This window comes from Anthonomus grandis, chromosome 12 (assembly GCF_022605725.1).
Source record: "Anthonomus grandis grandis chromosome 12, icAntGran1.3, whole genome shotgun sequence".
Lineage (NCBI taxonomy): Eukaryota > Metazoa > Arthropoda > Insecta > Coleoptera > Curculionidae > Anthonomus > Anthonomus grandis.
The window spans coordinates 23,442,202-23,460,156 of NC_065557.1; the positions used below are offsets into that span (position 1 = coordinate 23,442,202).

Here is a 17,955-nt window from a genome sequence, read left to right on the forward strand (position 1 = left end):
GAAAAAAAAATGACATTTTGAATTCGATTTTATTTTTTCTGAGCTTATTTTTTATTCAATTTTAAAATAATTTGCACTTTTGCATTGCCACTTTTTTCGTGCTATAATGGTGTTTTAAGGTTTTTAATACAACGTTTCGTCTTTTTCCAACCATTATCAACTTTGTTTTTGCTTATGAACGCCATGCATAAACTAGCAAGACAATATTTAAACTGTCAATAAATGTTACACGTTATAGATACAAGATAGACAGTAATACTAGCAACGCAACACCATCGCAGAGCATACACATTACTCCCACATTCTTATTATTTTTGTAAATATTTCAAAATCGAATAAATTAATCTATTTGCTAAAAAAACTAGAGAAACGTTATTAACAATTTTATTTTATATTAGGCTTAACACGCGTTGGTAAATAAATAAATAGATAAACAATAAATTTAACAACATAAAAACATTTATATTTAAATACAATATAAAAATAATATATAATTATATTAAGCGCTCAAATTTTTGTCCCTGTACACCAAGATATACGAATATTGAGCACCGCTCGATTTTTATAAAAAGCTGCCGAAACATGCACTTGTGTCCGATTTTCCCAAAATAGTCGGCGATTATTTTGGCTCCAAATGTGTTTATTACTTCTGTTAAAAATGCCACAGTTTGTAAATATACTATCATCGGTCCATATGACATTCTTAAGAAAATTGGGGTGAGTTGTGGCAATGGGTGATCGCAGTAATTTTTTTCGCTACCCAGATACAAAAAACCACACGTTTTTTAGAATCGACAGGATGCAGTTTTTACGCTAAATGAATTTTAAATTGGTTAAATCAATTTTTTCTAAGTTGGCTCCCACACTTGTATGAGAGGAATAATAATATTTTGGGAAACTTGCCGTGTACATACTCTCCCTTGGTTCATATTTATCTATAAAGTATACTTTTATGTAGCGCAATAAGTACAAAAATCTCAAAATACCTGTTACTTTGTATTACAATACTAACAAAACATACAAATATTTAAAACTTATGATCTTTATGACAGTTTAAATATTGTCTTATCAGTTTATCACAGCCTACTGCGGAAAATTTAGTTTTTCTAAAAATTCGGGTTTTTAAAAACAATAAATATTACATGTGATACATCGATGAAAAGTAATTTTGCAGAGATTTTCAAAATTCAATAGGGCGCCCACAATAAAAAACAAAGTTGATGATGGTTGGGAAAAGACGAAACGTCGTATTAAAAAAACTAAAAACATCATTATGTAGCGCAAAAAAATTAGCAATGCAAAAGCGTAAATTATTGTAAAATCGGATAAGAAATAAACACGTTTTATTTTATCGCGCATTTTTCAAAATTTCGAATATCTTCGGAATTTTTAAATTTTTTAACGCCATATTGTTAAGCTCAAAAATTATCAACTTTGCCCCAATTTAACCATCTTCGTATCTCTTATAGGTTCCAAGATATTGAGGGTCGAATTAGGTCGAATTCCAATATAACAGCAAGAGGTAAACAAAGATTATTTAAAAGATTACCTGCAGACATTAAGAAAATAAATAAAGATTTTATTTATTTTGTTAATGTTTAATAATGTTTAATATAATCTTTATTTATTTTCTTAATGTCTGCAACTATTTATTTAATATAATGCAACTTTTTCATATGACCCATGTGAATACATTGATGATTAAACCACAACTACTTTAAGTATTTTGCTTGCATGTGATCTGATCATTTTAAAATTGAACTATAAAAAGTATAAACTTTTTCTAATTCTACTCATTTGTAAATCGTTATTTAGAAATTTAGGCAATTTTTTTTTTAAACATGTTTTGTATGTACCTACATACACAGTGTGTCTACTTAAGTTGGCAACATATGGAAAACTTTACTATTAGTTTTAGGAAAACAAGTTATTCTTTGTAAAAAGTTCTGCAAACCTAAAATGCAGTAATTAAATATCAAATTTTATTAGTCGTATACCAGGTTTGTCATTATTTCGGTTATGACTAGAAGAGTATTGACAATTTTTGATGATAGAACAATTACCCGTATTGAAAAAGAAGGCGGATGTATTGAGGCATTAGCAAATTGAAGGAGCTAATAATATTTGTTAAAATTACAAAAATTAATTATAATGATATTATTCATTTAAAAGTATCTCCAAAGTGTTACAAGACAGACAAGCAATTAAAAGGCTATTAGTGGTCAATAAAAATGAAGAGATTACCTACTTCTTATTATAAATTACTGTTTCTGAACGGAAAGGTCATCATGTTTGTAGTAAATAAAAAATACAAATGTTCGGTATCTCAAGGTAATTTGAGCAAAATTTGTAAAAAATATGTTTTTAAATACCAGAATGGACTGCATATTTGAACACCGTTTTTAGTTCTAACCAACTTCTTTTTATAAGAATTTTCGGTATTATCAAAAATAAAGGTACTTTGCTTTTAAGCAAAATTTACATTTTTTGACAAATCTGGTATACGATTAATAAAATTTAATATTTGTATATTGCATTTTAGATTTTGGACTATGAAGAACTTTTTATAAAAAAAACTTTTTTCCTAAAATTAATTATAAAAAAGTTTCCCATATGTTGCCAACTTAAGTAGACCCTTAGGGAACCGCCCTTAGTAACTTAACCTTAACTCTCTTAACAAAAAATTTATATATGCAGGAGAAAGTTTAATTTTGCATTTAAGTTCTGATAATCATTATAACCAACCTCACTCTGGATATATATTAAATAATACCCCAATCATGTGAGACATCATTGTAAGTAGCACAAAATTATCTATTTAACCGTACCAATAAAAAATAACTCAGTTGACATACAGGTGATTTGTAGCCAATGTGTGGTAATAATAGATATTTTATAGACCTTAAATTTTGCCAAAGGGTTACCCCATAGTGCCACACGTCATTTTAAACGGCCTGCAATTTTTCATCTTAGTTGCACAATTAAAAATGTATAGTTTTATAAATATTCACTAATTCTTAATTTTTTGTGCAATGACTGATAATAAACATTTAAAGGGTGACAATTTAAAAACTTGAAATTACCCTACAGGGTGATTGATGATACCTTAGACGTTAACGAAAACGGAAAATAGATTTTTTTTTGAAAAATTGGCATCATGGGTCGACGAATCTAACGATTAAAAAGCGAGCCGCTTATACCAAAAAGTAGTAGCAACTTTGTTATTTTCAATGGAATACCCTGTATATTATTTTATTTTCTGATTCGCTATCGCTTTATGATTGTTTTTGTATAAGGTGTGCCTATACCTATTTTTAGTGGTTTTCGAAAAATTATTTTCTTTATTTTTGGACCAAAACATAGCTCCAAATACATTTTTATTACTACGGCACTGGAACGCGCAGAAAATTGAAATTATGAGCGTAATTTACGGAAGATGGTACATTAGTCTTTACTATAACATTTTGTTCAACATTATACAGGGTTGGTCAAAATTAGTGATTTTACCTCTAGATACAAAAATTGTGAAAAATGCAGTTTTTTAAATGGAACACCCTATATAACAAATTTTTATAGTGAAAACTAATGTACAATACTTCCGTAAATTACGTTTATAATTTCAATTTTCTGCGCGTTCCAGTGCCGTAGTAATAAAAATGTATTTGGAGATATGTTTTGGTCCAAAAATAAAGAAAATAATTTCTCGAAAACCATTAAAGATAGGTATAGGAACAAGTTATACAAAAACAATCACAAAACCCTGACAACAGTTTATGACCTCACCTGTATCTGCAACCTCTTGGACAGGGTGAGATACACTCCTAAAATCCTAAATAAGTCTTGAAGCTCTTGAAAAATGCTTTTTAAAGATACCATAAAAATCCACATTTCAGAAAATTCTTGTTTGTTTATCAACGAAAACAATAAATGAAATAGTTATTTATGTAACAAGTATGTAAAATGATTTTTTTTTATGAATCTGAAATTTGTCAATTCCCATGAATAAAAAAAGTAGGTTTTACACACGTGTAACATACAAAATTTTTTCTACTACCGAAGAAAATATTAAAAGAATCAAAAATAGCAAATTATTTTACGCACTAGTGAGTAAAAAAAAATACTTTACCCACTAGTGTGTAAAAAACGTCAAAAACATTTTTGACAAATTATAAATTAAATGTCAAATAAACGTCAAATTACTTTTTATGCATTAGTGCGCAAAAAGTGAAAATTTATAAACCCTGGGAAGTGTGTAAAGTGAGTACTTTACCCACGGTAGTATAGAAAAACACATTTTTGAATTTTTTTATTATTATTTAATTAAATGTTAAAAATGATAGCTACCGATATACTGGCATTTCTTTTAAGAACTCTAAACATGTCAAGCCTCTAGGTATTTTGTATTAGTTTTAAGTATTAAGTAATTTTTTGTATTAAGTTTAAAAAAAAGTGTTGTTTATAAATATTCGCATTTTATTACTATATAATTTTCTTTCAAAGTATTGTACTAGTGTTATTATTTTAAGAACAGTTGACTTTCATGTCAGTTTAAACGAAAAGCAGCACTTCCTATCTTTAACAATGGTGTACAGCATAGCTAAATGTGTAGACAGCTCAACGTTTTAACGGAAGGCATTCAAGTCAAAATGTAAGAGGAGTATGTTTGCCAACTTGTAGCAAATTTAAAGAAATTGGTTGTGTCACGAATAAAAAGAGAAATAAACCGAGATTAGTCGACGAAACAGCGCAAATTGAAATTCTGGGTCAGTTTGCAATGAATTCAACTTCATCAACTCTTCAACCAGCTGTAGCAACTGGAATATCTCTTGAATCGATAAGAAAGGTACTTACATTTCATAAGTTTTATCGCTATAAACTGCAAATACTGGAAGAGCTTAGTAATGACGATCCGGATAGAAGCATCCAGTTTTGTGAAATAATGATAGGTAGAATTAAGGCAGAACCTTGACTATAATAGTTCAAAAATATTTACTTCAGTGATGAGTGTACCTTTTATTTTAATGGGGACATTAATAAGCAAAACTATCGTTACTGGGCTGACGAGAACCTACATGTATTTAGAGAAGGTCATACCAAGTACCCCCGAAAATTGATGTTTGGGCTGGTATATTGGGAGATGGTCTTATTGTCCCAATATTTATACCAGGAAATTTAAATAGCGACATGTATGCTGAAATGCTACAGAAGTCTACCGAACCACCAATAGTGTGGGAGTTACAAAACCAGAGGGACATACACAGAAATGTATCTTTCGAATAACGCTTACTACAACTGATGAAGCACCTTCTCATTACGTAGCTCCCGTTAGGCAATGATTGGATGATCATTATCCTAACCAGTGGATTGGAAGAAGAAGTCCTATTGAACGGCCACATAGATCCCCAGCCCTAATACCTCTTGACGTCTTTTTGTGAGGTCACCTAAAATCTGTGGTTTTTAAAACGCAACCTGGGTCACTAGTGTCATGTTATATCCAGAGAAACATTTGAAGGACGTGTACGTGAAGAATTTGACAGTTTTATTATTGTCTTTAAAATCACGGAAATAATTTACAACATTTAATTAAACAATAATGAAAATGTCAAAATAATGTTATTTATAATTTGTCTTGATAAACAGAAGAATTTTCTGAAATGCGGCATTCATCGGAAAGCATTTTTCAAGAACTTCAAGATGATGTATCACTCGACCCCTCTTTCTATTTAAAATTTTAGGGATGTATTGTCCTGTCCAAGGGGTTGCAGATATGAGTGAGATAATATGGTTGTTCTTGTTTCCCCTTTGTGTTATAGAAACTTTTTACCGTTTTTTTATTCAATTTTTTGTTCCTAATATATGGCCATTTCAAGTTTTTAAATTGTCATTCTGTATGCAATACAAATAGATCACGCCCTATTATAGCATAAGCATGGTAGAACTGCGTGTTCAATATATTAATTTGTCATGATAAAATTCCGGCATATTGTCATATATTATTGTAAATAATATGTAATAATCTATAGCTATGTAATAAAGACCAATACATAGATAGTAACTTTGTAATAAAAAATCTAAATTGTGTTTATAATAAGATACCTATAATAAGGATGCAATTGAAAGTTCGAATTTTCAAAGGTCACTCTATTTAATGAAGGTTAATTTTAATAGGTAAAAATGAAATTCGATAAGGAAAAAAACATCAGAACATAATTTCTATAAACAAATCAAAATACTTAAACTTTTTTAGCTCCAGCTTTCTTTGTTACACCAGTCTGTATAACATCATAAAATATCTAAAATATAAACAAGTACTAAAGTAGTATATAAGTATTTATTTATATACTCTTGTTTACTCGGTAGTAAGATTCATACAACATAATTATATTCCTACTACATGAGCTCATTATAATAAATATGGTATTCGGCATTATATTGTTACTTAACATCATATAAAATAATTATAGTACATTAAGTCATAGCCCCTAATATTCGCTGCTATACAAGGCATTAAACGTACTACTCAAGTATTCATTTTTGCTTATATATTCTAAATAGGTTATTGGATTTTTGCCTCAAATTAATTTTTGGTCTGCGTCCTTATACTTAGATGATTCAAATGAAACAAGTATTTTATTAATATGTAGGCGTAGGTATACGGGCGGCTTGGGCATTTCTTCATATTAAAAAGTTGCAGGCTTTTTTTATGGAATAGGCTTTATTAAACAGGTAACTATGAAGAATTTTTTTTTTATAAAATATAATTAATTAAAAAATTAATATTTTTTTTTTGAAGGGATACCCCATATGAAACATACCTCCTCATCGGAATATGAATAATTTACACAAAATATTGTATCTGTTGGGAATTAAAAATATATTTATAAGTATAGAATATTGTTTTTTTTAATAAACCCCTATACCTAATTACTCTTTCTAAAATATTATCAAAGTTTACAGAATAGAATACTCTATAGAATATTCTATTCTGTAAACTTTGATATTACTTATAAAAAGCGCCGCAGACGATAAACTAGAAAAAAAAATAATGCAAGGGGATATATTATTTTAAGTTCTTCAAATGTTTTTTCTGCCGTTCCTTTAGATAGGCCCTTATTGATATAAATGTTATATGGTTATAGAATGAATATTTTAGATCATTAATTTCTATGATTATTAACATTTCTATTTCATTTTTTAAAATAAATTTATTTAAATACAGGATTTTGAGTGTGTCGAATATACATAAATAATTATATTTTTAGTTATGTTAGTGAGAGTCAGTGTGTAGTTTTTGTATTTAGATGAGGTCTGATGATGCCCTAATGCCGCGAAATGCGTAACCTTTTAATACACGCAACTTCGACAGAATTTAATCGACCCTATATTTTCAACGTTTCCTATTCCAATGGCCATACTTCAATTTGCCACCTGCTATATCTACATATCTTTGTAGCGCTCTAGCAAAGCTGCCTTAAATACAAAATCTATATATTTGTTTGAATTGATAATTTATACAAATATTAATGTCAAAAAAAAAATTGTGAAAATTATCGTCAAAGTCCAAATATGAATAAAAACAATACAAGATGTAAGAAAAAATTAAAAAAAGGCTTTTCTCAAGAACGGGTCGTTTGATCGATATTAACCCTTCATTTACTTTTAGGGTTTAAGGTGTTTTAAAATAGGTATTCTTATTTAAGCCTAGTCAATAAAAGCCGCCAAACGGGACCCAATTTCAATGGCTCTCTGTAGGGTATAATTTGGAGCGACTCTGCAAATTGTGTGCTATTAAAATCGGGTACACGCTACAACGGTAAAACTTAATTTGATTTTTTTTGTAAGGGATGTTTCATCGCAACTCTGGAACTGTCAATCTGACATCATTAGATTTTTTATTGAGATTATAAAAGTGGCCAAGAGAAAATGCTGGAAATTATTTGAAGTTTGAAATTATTTGAATTTGGCCACTATGGGGCGTAATTAAAAGGTCAATAATTCAATTCTATATAATTTTCTCAGCTTTTTTTTTTAACATAATTAGAAACCTTGGAATATTTTCCATCATTTTGGTCAAAGACTTATTGACGTAGGTAAGGTAGTTTAATTGTTTAAATGACTAGAACTTTTATAAGACCTATTCGATATTGTTCAATTTTGGAATGCTTGTTTAAAAGTGAAATTTAAGTACTTTTAAATATTGTATCCAGAAGTACGCGAAAGTTTTTAGTATAATTGGTAGGAGGCGTCATTTGAATTCAAAAGTGTTACTTTGATTTATCCACAAAAATTTAAATGGCACGGTTTTGATAACAGAATCGAATAGTATATTCAATTTACCAGAAGAAACCTGAATTTATAATATTGATAACTTCAGAAGTTATTATAATAAAAAGATTAAGTTAAACGTCATAATCATAACCTAATTACATAATTTAAAACAATTATATAAGGGAAGTCTAGATATCACTTTTAAACAACGTTAAATTGAACAAAATTCTACTTTTAGCGGGCATTTTCCTAATAAAATTTAATTACTGACCTTTTAATTACACTCTCTAGTGACCACTTTTATGTCTAAATCAATTGCATTAATGTCAGATTTGAGAGTTCCCGAGATATAGCCGCGATCCACGCTTAGTAAAACATCCTATATACATTGTTCGTAAAGAAAAAAAAATTGGTCACTGATATTGTAAAATTAGTTTTTCGTTAGATTAGATTTTTTCCTTAATAAATATTAATACTTATTAAATCTTGTCATATTCATTCTATTTCCTTTTTAGTTTTGATGTCTATCATATGTGAAAATTAATAAATGAATGAATAGAATTGACTGCCAATTTTTAGTATTTTTAGTATATATAATTTTTTCTTTTTTAATTAAAAATTAACCTCGCATTAAATTTCTATAGTTCCAATCCAAAAAAAAAAATAAGCGGAAAACGGCTATAGCAAAAGGAAAAAGCTAATGGATGGTATTTTTTTAACTCAACAAATGAAAAATATATTATTTTAAATTCTTCTAATTGCAGTCTTTTATTTCGGTTAATTTTGTTTTTTATTAGTTTATTTTTTATAATCACCTCAAAAAAATTACAAAAAAAAATCAACTTTAAAACAATCAAAAATAAAAAAAAAATCAGGTACACAATTTATAAATTCTTCCAATTTGCAAATTGGCTCCAGTGTGATAATCAGCTTACACACAAATACCACCATGTATTCTGCAAGGTCACTGAGATCGGATCATATGTGTGACATTTTCCCCTGTGACACCACAACCTGCGTGATATGTGACTGCTCATTTTTACCCTATCCTCCCCTTTTTAATAATCAGCAGCTAAATGATAATTATGATTTCTATATATCAACATGATTATGAAAAAAGACATAAAATTTACTTAAATTGAAATGCATTTAATTCAAATGAAGATTTTCGATTTGAAATATGCATCACGTAGTTCATGGATGATTTCCAGAGTAAAAGTTATTGAAAAGAAAGCAATTTTCAATGAAAATGTTTACCTATTGTAGAACCGTTTTCCTTTAGACAAGTTGAAAAGAAAAATTAGAAGAATGTTTTTGTTATTAATTATTTTAAATATTGTTACTCGAATATTTCTGTTGTATATGTCCCTTACCTACTTCTTCAACAGACTGATTATATGAAAAAATCGATTCTCATCTCTATATATTAATCTCACACATAGGTTAGAAGCGCTTACAAATATATAAAATGTTTAAAAATGCATACTTACCCAACTTATTTCCATATCTGTAGGAACCATTTATATTTCATTCCATTTCTTTGTAAACCCATACAATATTTCTACTAAAAACGTATTAGACTGCAATGTTGTAATATTCCCCATAAAGCGCAATTAAAAGAATGCCATGAAAAATGGATTACTTAAGGAAATGGCAACCCAGCTTAAATTTAAACACCTCCATGTTACAAGTATGCAAATAAATGATGGTATTTAAGATCCTGGATCCATTTTATACCGCTTACCTTTTCTATGAAAATGTTTACGTTTCAACCATTCCTACAGTCAAGTATATGTGGAATTGTTTGTATTGTCTTTTAAATAACACAACAATCTAGTAACTGCTATTTTATATATATTCATATGGTTTTACTAAGATTCCACTAAATTTACTTAACATTTTAAAAATAATTACCATTAAACTATAGTTTTTCGATTAAAGTATTTTCGTTCTACATAAAGAGTCCTGGGGTAACTTAAATAAAACAAAAAAAAATTGGAACCATAATATATATTTTTATTTTAAGTAATTATACAATGTTGTTAGAGTTAAAATAATATATTAGTTATGTGATTACTTACAAAGATATAAATACACTAAAATGCACCTTATAAATCTTTTTGTGCTAAAAACGCAACACAAAACTCTCACTACACAAAACTCCCACTGTCGTACTAAGTTCAATTAAAGTTTGGTAAACATTGTTTCAATGTAAAAAGTCTGAATAATAATAAAATTTGAATTAAAGTTACACATTACGGTAAAGCACTTAATAATTTTGTAAACGTTGAAAATGCTCGATATTGTGATAATACGATGGCGTATTTCCAACAAGGTAAAACGCCAACCCGCTATCAATGCACAGAATTACACTGCTTTTCAGCAGTTTTAGAGATGGGTTGCTAAATAGCAGCCTGCTATTTTTTAACTGCTATTTGATTTCTAATAATGTTAGCTGCTACGGCTTCAAAAAATAGCTGCTATTTTTGTAGCAACTAAAATTGCATACGGAGCAGCTGTTGACGCGAGTGTCACGATAGCTGGGAAATGGAATAGCAATAGCACGACACGACTGCGACTGGCGGGACTGGCCGACTGCGACGCGAAGTGCGACTCGATGAGTGTAACAGAAACGGGAAACGGAGTATTCGGGATTCGGACATTGAAAATGTATTATGATTATAAAAGTAGCAGATAGAGATTGGGTTATGGCGTGACTGGAAATACGGAAATATTTTTATATTTTGTTTCCGTGTAATATTTTTATTGTCATCCATTAAATTTAATATTAAATAAAACTACTAATTGGAAAAAAAAATTAATTTCAAAAAACAAAATTACATTCTTAATAAAAAGCTGTTTCGAATCATATATTCTATGGAATAGAAATAACTTGTTTATTATTAATTTATAAATATTTATTAAACAAAAACTTGAAACTTAGCTATTCAACAAGAGTATATAAAACTGTAACATATAGTAAGTATAACAGTCAGGGAAAAGCATTAAAAGAAGTGAAAAATAGAAAAAAAATCTAAAAAAGTCTGAAATAATAAACGTAATAAAAACTCAAAGTAACTTTTGATTAACATTTAAAAACATAATTTTTTTTTACTTTCTCTAACTTAATGCGACTTCTCCGCTCCGAAATAAGACGCAGTCTCAAAGACCAGTCTTTGAGATTTGAAACTTGCATCGGACGATGGCTTAAATTTGGAAAAACCGCATCATTGTTAGTCCACCACTTCAAAGATCCTCGTTCCTTGGGATAATTTCTTCCTCCAAGTAACGGTTTACTTCAACTATAGCACGTGCCTGCGGACTTTGATTGACTTTAGGATGAGATGACACCGACTTATTAAACTGCTTCCAAAGGTCAAATAGTGGCTTTTCTGACGTCGCATTACCGGCACCAACCTCTAAACCTACTTCTCCAGTCGTTTCGCACTTTGCTCTTATATTTTGAGCTACTAAACCAGTATATATATACATATTCCTTCGCCTTATCTGAAACGACAGGATTACTAAAACCAATATTCTTAAACATTGGATCCAGAAATGTTGACACAATTAGGGTCTTACTGGACTCTAAATCTCCAAGCCGCGATGTTATGTTTTGTATAAGATTTTTCATAAAATTTTGGCTAACTTCGGTAGTAAACTGATCGCTATTCAACATCTCAACACAAACATTTTTCAACCCATTTGTCATGATTATAACTAAAGATAATGTGACGTATTTTTCCCCAGACATTAACTCAGTTACATCAAAAAATGGTTTTAATACAATTACTAATTCCTTCATAAATGTCCACTCCTCTGTGGGAATTACTGGCAGAGAAACTGAATCCATCAATGCTAGAGTTGTTCGTATTGCTTCTTCTAACTCCACAAATCTTTCTAGCATTAGATATGTGGAGTTCCATCTTGTTGCTACGTCCTTTTTGAGCTTTTTTGGTTCTTTGCCTTGTTGTGGTTGAACATTATCGAATTTATGTTTGGCGTTTGCACTTTGCTTAAAATGTGTCACAATTTTACTAATTTTGCTTAAGGTCCCTTCCTGAATTAACTTTAGAGCATCGGCTACTATTAAATTTAAGGTATGTGCATAGCAACCAAAATGCCTCCATTTTAAGTCCACAGCGTTATCTGAAATGCACAGCAAGATGGAATTTCAGGTATATTCCAAGAAGAAACAACACTTAAAAGATTATCTGCTAAATTACTACTACCCTCATACACAACGCAATCCAAAAGAACAGATTTGACATTAAATTCAGGATCTATGAAATGTCCTGTAACTGCCATTACACTATCTGTATTTCGAGATGTCCAGCAGTCTGTTGTAATTGTCATAGATGTGACTTCTCTTAAAACATCCGAAACTTTGTTCTGCACTTCTTCAAATCGTCCTGGAAGAGAAGCATTACTTAAAGTTCTTCTAGTAGGCAATTTATACCTAGGATTTAGAGCTGAAATAAAAGCTGTAAACCGGTGTCTTCAACCACGGAAAATGGCTGAAAATCTTTTATAACAAGATTCAATAGAAGCTCGTTGTTCCGTCAAATCGGAAGACTCATTTCTTTATTTATTTTTATTCTTTTTTTTTTTATTGTCAATATTCATATAATTATATTTAATATGAGCTTTGCTTCGTCGTGGTACTGATCGTTGTTAATATCTAAAGTTGTATTCTACAATTTCTTTAGTTTTTTTTTGCTAAATCATTATTCGCGGCTTTTTATCGCGTCATATGTAAGACAACCTTAATTTTGACCGAGAAGAGTCGCACGCACCTCAAGTCCAGTACTGCATCGATCCTGATTGATGGGAACTGGCAGCATTAGCATTGGTATATAAACTACTGACCAAATAAGTCGCTCTCGATATATAAAGACACGCGAGTGAATTCCAAAAATTATTAGTGCCGGCACGGCCGTCAAACCCAGCAAATATTTGGAGGTGAACCTGGAGGAGCAGTCCTGAACAGAAGCGACAGCAAGGTGAGCCACAAATTATTTTGGGGTTGTCTTGGCCGTCGTCTTAATTTTTTATGCATTAATTAATTAAAGATACAGTCCACTATTTTTATATTTCTCTTACACTCGTCCAATTTTTTTTGTTGGGACATTGTAATTCTCTTATGAGTATATTCAGGCATTAACTGTTGCTGCATCTTTTTAGCTTCAGATGGAGCCGAGGGAATTATATTTGATGAACTTCCTTTAGAAGTCGATGGCAACACACTTGTATTACAACTACAGGGTTCACTAACAGTAGAAGTACCACCGTTTTGGGTATGCTGTTCAGTATTTGCTTTTCTAGTGTTCTGAACACGTTCAAAGTGATGCAGTCTTACAGAAGGATGTTTTCTGCTAAGATGTGCTTTAAGGTTCGTTACAGACGTTTTATATGAAAAAACTGACGTACATATATTACATTTGGTTTAGCTTTTATCATCATCTGAGACTGAAAAGAAGTTCCAAATATCTGATTTCTTATTTATGTTGTTAGTTGGATAAAAGAACCTAAATAAATATACAAATAAATAACAACTTCAAAACATATTCAATGCGATTAGAATTTAAAAAGGTTATTTAAATTCTAATCTTCGAACAAGCAAACACAGCACACTAACTTTGAATTAATATTTTGAAATATTTCACACTTTTCTATTGTCTTTTATCTTACTATGATACTACGTTATATATGCTACTTTTTCCACAATAACTAACACATAGGACTGGATGTGGCCAATCGCCCACCAAAAAGGCAAATAACCCGCATTCCCATTGGTTTATCGACGGTGAATCCCAGGCGCCCGCCAATCGTTTAATATAGAGACAGAAAAACAATAACAAATCGAGAATAAAGCCCTGTCTGTGAATCCCAGGCGTTCGCGCCTGCTACCAATCACAGTATTTTGTTTCATACCTCTCCTTGAAGGCTTGAAAAGTTTCAGGACTTCTAGGGATCACTATCACCTGCCATCTATGCTGTTCTAACAATTTTGTTGTATTATTTGCGGTGAAATTTCTTATTTCGATAATTAACATTTAAGAGTTTGAGTTATTGTAATTTATTAAACAAAAAGTGAAGACAACTAGCTACCCTACCTACACTAAAGGTTTCAACAAAATATTGCTTAAAACAAAAAAACACCGAATGACAAAAATTTTCAAAATGAAAATTCAAAATTTAGCTAATAAATTTTAAAAAAAGCAAATATTCTTTATAAAGTTATTTGTCATTGTCTTCAACGCTACTCGCTACTTATAAAGTAACACTGTAGCAACTGCTATTTAAATAGCAGCTTTAATTAACTGCTATTTTTGTGTAGCAGTAGCAAAAGCAACTGCTATTCAAAAATAGCTGGGTCGACACATCTCTAAGCAGTTTTGACCTCGACTCAAATAACTCGACAGACATGGTTCGCTTGCTTGCTTCGGATCGTATCGTATTGGACTTTAAACTTGGGCGTATTCAGCGTTAACTTTATCGACCCGCTGCGAAGCAGAATATTAGAATTTGCGCGGTATGGTCTGCGCCTTTCTGTAATTGGATTAATAATGAAATAGAACCTCTCGAGGTTATTACCACCTATATAAAAAATAAAAGCATTTCATCTATAGAGGTGGTAAAAAATTTTATATACCGGGTGTTACTACCTGGACCTATTTTAAGTCGAAAAGTTCATATAAACATGGGTCCTAAAATGATTAGTTTTTAAGATACAGGGTGTTAAAGTTTTTTTTTTTTCGTTTTTAATAAATTTTTCAAATACGGTTTAAAATATAGGATATTATGGCATAAAAACACATTTTTTAGATGTTCACCTACTTTTTTTTAGCAACCAGTGGCGTAGCTATGATGAATTTTTAATACAATTTTACAAAAAAAATACTACGCCACTGACTTACGAAAAAAATTATGATTTTATCTTAATTATCAATCAATTATAAACAAAAAATTCCTCCATGACTTTTGCTATAAATCTTACCGTTTGGGTGTAATCGTTAATTAAAAAAACGTCTTTTATGCATAAAATGCATCTTTAAAAATTATGGAAATAAATCAAGTTAGCTTTGCTCGTTGCCAGAAATTGTTTTTTGTTGTTTTAAACATTATGACATGCGTTAGTGATTATTCTTGACAGTTTGTTTTTAGTACCCTTTGGATCTCAAAACGTGAATTGTACTAGTTAAAAAATGGTATATTATTTTAATTTGGAAATGACGCAAATGCATTTCCTTTGTGGACTTGCCAATGGTAATGCTATGGAGGCGCGGCGTTTGTATCAAGAAAGGTATCCTAATCGCGCTGTCCCAGATAGAAGAATATTTATAAACATTAATCGTCGTCTGGCTAAATCAGGAAGTTTTAAGGCTAATTCTGCCGAGGGAAGGCCCCGTACAGTTAGGACATCGGCAGTTAAAGAGGCTGTCCTACATGCAGTCGAAGAGGATCCGACCACAAGTACACGAAAAATTGGTATGGTATTGAACATCTGCTACAAGATGGGAAATTTTAAGGGATTCTTTGTTATATCCTTTTCACATACAAAGGGTTCAGGCATTGCTTCTTAGAGATTATAAACCGCGTACGCAATTTTGTAGATGGTATCTCCAAAAAGTAACACAAAATCCTCAATTTGGTGCATACATCTTGTTTATGGACGAAGCTAATTTCTCCAGAAATGCAATAATCAATTTCCATAACAATCATTACTGGGCTCAAGAAAACCCTCATGCGATTACAGAGACACATTTTCAGGAACAATTTTCAATAAACGTTTGGATCGGTATCGTGTCCGATCATTTAATTGGACCATCTTTTTTACCAGAACGCCTTAACGAACAGAATTATTGTAATTTTCTCCAAAATGATTTGCCGTCGCTTCTCGAAGATGTTCCTCTTCAGTTACGGCAACAACTTTGGTTTATGCATGATGGTGCTCCAGCCCACTTTAGCATATTGGCTCGTGAGCCTTTAAATAGAGTCTACCGATCACCTGACTTAAATAGCCTAGATTTTTTTTTGTGGGGACACCTAAAAACATTGGTTTATCAGACACCAATTGTGACCTTAGAAGAACTAAGAAATAGAATTATTGACGGATGTGAAACTATACGTAACACGCCTGGAATTTTCGAAAGAGTTCGTGATTCTATGAGAAGAAGAGCAGAAGCCTGCATAGAGGCAAGAGGTGGTCATTTCCAACATTTATTGTAAATTATGTATGTATATATTGTATTTAATTGTTGTTGCTTTTTGTTCACCAGTTTGTAAAAAATAGCTTGAAAATAAATATTTGAAAAATGTACCTAATAAAAACTGAAAATAAAATCAAACTTAACACAATCAAAAATAATCATTAATGTCAGTGTCATAATGTTTACAACAACAATAAAACAGTTGCTGGCAACGAGCAAATCTAACTTGATTTATTTCCATAATTTTTAAAGATGCATTTTATGCATAAAAGACGTTTTTTTAATTAACGATTACACCCAAACAGTAAGATTTACAGCAAAAGTCATGGAGGAATTTTTTGTTTATAATTGATTGATAATTAAGATAAAATCATATTTTTTTTCGTAAGTCAATGGCGTAGTATTTTTTTTGTAAAATTGTAGTAAAAATTCATCATAGCTACGCCACAAGTTGCTAAAAAAAAGTAGGTGAATTTTAATTAATAAAATAATTAATAATTTTTTAGAATTAGATATTAAAATACAATATTTCTATAATTCTTCTATTGTGTCTTGTTGAATGAATTTGAATAATGTAATTTAGTTAGAATATTTTTCGCTCTTATTTTTTTAAAAAGTATTCCTACTTGAAATAAAATATACCTATATCAATACTTTAAAAAGCTGTAATATAAAATTACCCGAACCTGGGCGAACTACGCACTGGGATGGACAATAACTCCTTGTTGCAGTGTGATTATAATGCAATTCTTCTAGTTAATCAAGAATACTCAGCCAATAAATTGTCAAATTCTGGCTACCACATTTTTAATCGCATCGCAATTTAAGAACTAGTAAAAAAATTGCTATAAAGCTAATCAGGTTAAATCTGAAGTACTGCATGTTGAGCGCATTTTTGTTTAAACGAATCATTGGTCTTCTGGGTGGAGTTTATATTCCTCACGATTCGGCAGAAGACATCTATCTTGGCCACTCTGCTCGGCCGTCAAATCTTTTACATACAGGGTGGCCCATCGAAAACGTACCGCAAGGCATTGCAGGGTGGGAAAAAACTTTTCGGCAAAATCCAAAAATACGTCAAGTATGTTTGTCAAGGGGACAACTTTTGACATAAAAACCATTTCAAAAAACTCAACCCCCTAAGCAGGGGTGATATCCCCTAATTTTTTTCAAAAGGGACGGGGGGGTCAAGTAGTACCTCTTAAAGGGCCTTGTCATTCCCTATACAACGTCCCCACAAGAAAGAATCTAAAGGACTTAAGTCGGGTCACCGAGGTGGCTACTCAATTACGCCCGTTCGTCCTATCCAGCGTCCTGGAATCTGTCATTTAAATAGTTGCGTACATTTAGTGAGAAATGTGTAGGAGCTCTGTCTTGTTCGAAAATCAATTTCTGTTCATTGTATGCGCGGTCCTCTTCTGTGATATTTGTTAGAGCTGGGTCGATGGCATTTTGTACCAAATCTCACTACATA

General features: G+C 30.8%; 1 long non-coding RNA gene across 1 annotated transcript; it reads left to right on the forward strand.

Annotated features, from left to right (window-relative positions):
- The first annotated feature begins 590 nt into the window (after nucleotides 1-590).
- Nucleotides 591-6,892, forward strand: LOC126742803 (uncharacterized). Its single transcript, XR_007662726.1, has 2 exons — nucleotides 591-6,726; nucleotides 6,794-6,892. It is a non-coding gene; the product is annotated as an uncharacterized LOC126742803 (long non-coding RNA).
- Nucleotides 6,893-17,955: the final 11,063 nt, after the last annotated feature.